Source organism: Heterodontus francisci, chromosome 17 (assembly GCF_036365525.1).
Source record: "Heterodontus francisci isolate sHetFra1 chromosome 17, sHetFra1.hap1, whole genome shotgun sequence".
Taxonomy (NCBI): Eukaryota; Metazoa; Chordata; class Chondrichthyes; order Heterodontiformes; family Heterodontidae; genus Heterodontus; species Heterodontus francisci.
In genome coordinates, this window is record NC_090387.1 from 50843358 (window position 1) to 50847759 (window position 4402).

At 43.6% G+C, this 4402-nt stretch overlaps 1 protein-coding gene across 2 annotated transcripts in view; it reads right to left on the reverse strand.

Moving 5' to 3' along the window:
- Positions 1-4402, reverse strand: part of brd7 (bromodomain containing 7) — a 48472-nt gene that overhangs the window by 43826 nt on the left and 244 nt on the right. The window lies entirely within an intron of this gene.

Genomic DNA, 4402 nt, shown 5'->3' on the forward strand with positions numbered 1-4402 from the left:
GCTGAAAGTAGGAAGTCCTGCTGATAGATAGAATGTTGCCTTGCTAAAGGCAGCTGTGGATTTAACAGAACACTAAGGTTTCACATGATCGGAGTCAGCCTGAGCTGGTGGCCAGGTACAGTGGGTAGAGTGTGTTGTGGTGACTGAAACATCCTGATGTTCAGTGGGAGGCAACTTTGACTCAACCACAACTAGATGTCTGACATCACAGAAGTAGCCATTGGGTTTAAGGGAGCAGTGAGGATGTAGAGCTGGGTGTCAGTAGCACACATTTGAAAACTGACCCTGTGCCTCTGCATGATGTTACTGAGGGGCACTGTGTGGATGTGGAAGAAGAGGGGACCATGGACAGATCCATAGGCAATTCCAGAGGTGACAGTGATATAGTTGAAAAAGCAGCTCTGGCTGGAGTTGTGCTGACTGAATATGGACAGGAAGGCATAAAACCACAAGAGGACAGTCCCACTGAGCTAGACAATGGAAGAGGTGCAATGAATGATGAGGACATAGTAAAGCATATCAAATCCTGTGGACAGGTTACTCGGACAAGGTGGGATCATGCATCGTGACTTTGGCCACAAAGATCTTGGAGCTAAGACCTGGGAAGAAGCTGAATAAGAATTGCAGCATGGATTTCAACGAGTTTTGGGAGAAGCAGGCTTGAAGTTAGAAGCTAATAACACATCTGAGGACCTTAGAGAGAAAAGTGGAGGTTAGAGATGGGGCAGTAGTTGGAAAGAATACTTTTGAGATCAATGTTTTACAGTTCCTGGTCATGATTTTAATGATCAAAAAAATTATAGGCAAGAAACTGCTGTGCAGTAAATTTTATTACTGAATAAGAGCAATAAATCTTTTTAAAGTAAACAAGACTAACCAATGTACTGTGCCAGATTGATAGGGCATTGGCTGCAAGCAACACTTCAACAACAACATAACTTGCATTTAGCACCTTTAATGCAGCGAAACATCGCAGTGCACTTCAGAGGAGCATAATCAAACAAAAACTGACACTGAGCCATAGAAAGAGACATTAGGAAAGGTGACGAAACACTTGGTCAAAGTGGTAGGTTTTAAGCAGTCTCTTAAAGAAAAGAGAAGTGGAGAAAAGAGTTTTGGCGTTGGGAATTCCAGAGCTAAGGGTCTGGAGGCTGAAGATGCAGCAATGATAGGGCAAAGGGAGTGGATGATGCACCAGAGGCTAGAGTTGGAGGAATGCAGAGTTCTCAGAGCATTGTAGGGCTGCAGGAGGTTACAGATATAGGGATTTAAACACAAGGATGAAAATTTTAAATTTGAGGCCTTGCTGGACCAGGAGCACAGAGGGCTGTGGGAATAGGACTTGGTGTGAGTTTAAGATATGGGCAGAAAACTTTTGGAGGGTGGAAGATGGGAGGCAGGTCAGGAGATCATTGGAATATAAGAATGGATGAGGGTTTCCGCAGTAGATGGACTGAGGCAGGAATGGAGAGAGACAATATTGTGGAGGTTGAAATAGTGGGTCGCGGTGATGGAGAGGGGTGACAGACAGGATATGGAGTTGGAATCGCAGCTCAGCGTCAAATAGGACGCTGAGGTTGCAACCAGTCTGGTTCAGCTTTGGGCAGTGGCCAGGGAGGTCTTTCATCAAAAAGTGAGGCACTTAATAAACCCCGTTTAATTTTTAGTGCTTTTGTGGAGGCCAGTCAATTTTGGTTAAAATATTCTATACATGCAACTCACTTTCTGAACATTACGTGATTATTCCAGTTACACAACCTTTTTGAAACATCAGGAAGCAACAGAAACTCGTGACATGGTGCTGCACAAATTGTTTCAGGTTTGTATGTTTAAACTATTATTTAACTAATTGTATACTGTATGCCTTTACTAGGTTGTTGATTAAAGTCTTCCTCAAGCACAGATATTTTAGCTCAGTTGGTAGCACGCTCACTTCCAAGTTAGAAGTTTCCGAGTTCAAATCCCACTTTAGGACATAAGTACAAACAGCAAGGCTGGCTTTCCAGTACAGTACTGAGAGAGTGCTGCACTGCTGGAGGTGTGCCATCTTTCGGATGAGATGTTAAACCAAGGCAGATGGGGGCCACGCCCTCTCAGGTGGATGTAAAAGTTACGTTGGCAATATTTTGACGACGAGCAAGGGAGTTCGCCCCAGTGTCCTGGCCAATATTTATCCTTCAATCAACATCACAAAAATAGATAATCTGATCATTATCACATTGTTGTTTGTGGGAGCTTGCTGGGTGCAAATTTGCTGCCATGTTTCCTATATTACAACAGTGAATGCACTTCAAAAGTACTTCATTGGCTGTAAAGTGCTTTGAGACATCCAGTGGGTGTGAAAAGCACTATATAAATACGTCTTTTTTTTTGAAGTTGTTAATTAAAAGTAAAAAGAATGGATGAGTGTTTTAATCCTTCCTGCTGTCAGGATAATGCAACTGGTTTTAGCAATGCAAACACAGGAAGCCAATATAAGGGTGTCTCTGTCCTGTAATCCAAACTAGCAAAGCACCAACTGTAATAGTGCTCATATCATTAGATTTACTACAGTCATATACAAAGCTTAGTATGGAACAGTTTAAAATATTTATTAAACCTGCAAATATGTTACCAAGTTCCCTTATGTGTGGCAGGAGGGCAATTTAACAAGAAAACATTAAATAATACCTCATTCCTAATAAATCATATCCTGGAACGTGTCTTATTTTGTTACTAGTCAGCTGTCCAAGCTCACTCCACAAAAACAGATCTCTTTGTAGCTTCAGTTGACTTTAGGATGATATTTGGAGTTACATTGATCCTTTGATGTAACAGATCCCCTCAACACTTCCAGAGGTAAATTGGCCAGTGGGCATAATAGAATTGTAGGAGAAAACTGACAACACGTTCAAAGAGGTGTTGAGGAGGCTTTTGAAGACGAGGAAACAGGAAGCCATGTAAAAGGGCTTTGAGAGTTTTCAAGGGTGAAGGCTGTATTACTGAAGGAGATGTAGCAAAAGCCAGAGTTGGAAAGTCAGCAGTTGTGCAGTAGTAAGCAGGGTGAGAGGAGGTTGCAAACATGCAGTGAGGCCAAGGAGAGATTTATAAATGAGGACAAGGATTCTGAATTCAATGCTTGGATGCTGGGGACCCAAGAGGTCAAAAAGAATGTAGGTGTTAGAAAAGTGGGACTTGTACGGGCTAGGGAGCATGCAGTGGAGATCTGTACAATGTTATAAAGGGTAAAGCTTGAGGCCTGAGAGAACATTAGAAGTCGAGCCGGTATAATCAAAGATTGGAACTGAGTCAACTCCTCAGTTACTTGATGACACTGTTGATTGACCAGAAAACCTGCCTCATTAATGGGAGCTGAAGACCTGTCACTGGAGCCTGGGATTTTTCCCACTTGGTCCTAGATAACACTGCAAGTCAATACCCTAACAGTTAGGGTGAGCTGAGTCAGAGAAGCATCAGGAAGCTGACCAATGCCCTGTGCTGACAGATGGGTACTGAGAGCAGGTTTTGCTGTAGCAGTACCGCTGCACATATTTGGTGGTCCCTAAAGCTTGGCTGATGCCAATCAACACCCTAAAGTCACTTGTTTTACATTAAGTGTGTTGTGTTCACACAGAGTGTGAGTACATGCTAATTAGGTGGATGGAGATTACTTGTGTGCATTTTCTCAGTAACTTGGTTTGGAGATCTGCAGCTGACCAGACACTCTAAAACCATTTTGTAGATGTTTAACATCCCCCCCTCCCCAAATCTTCCACTTTAAATTTATTTTGCACGACGAAACGTTTTGGGATTTGTGTGTGGCAGCGTTCAGAAACACTCCATTGTGTTCAGCGAACCCTGAGACCCCCCGATGGAATCCTCAGACATTACCCGGAATTCTCAGAACGTTGTGTGTCTTTTTACACTGTTGTAAAATTCGGAACCAAAATACGAATTCAATTCTCCCCCAGAGCTGAAGAATTACACCTATAGTAAAGACAATAACTGTTGGCGGTAGTGGGGGAGGTAATAAGTGCCGCCTTTTAAAAACAAATATGGTACATTTTGCTAGTCATGCAGCACAAATCCTGGTTTTGATGGAGCTGCACTCCCCGCTCCCAGGAACCCCAACATTTCAAGCAGGGAAGGTACCACCTAACATTAGTAAACATTAACTGCTGGGTCTTAACCCATCAGCGCCCCATTGGTTCCTGCAAGACAACCCCAAAACTGCAATAAGCAAGTCGAATAAAACCCTGTTTTCATGGTAACCGAGCAAGCCAACCCCGTTTGCAGCGGCACTGAACCTTTTCAAATTGGCCGACTAGGCCCGGCAGTGTAGCCGGGGATCAGCTGTGAGAATGGCCTGCGGCCGCCGTGCCTCCTTCTGATTGAGGCGGAGGAGCCGGAGCCTGGGTTCAGG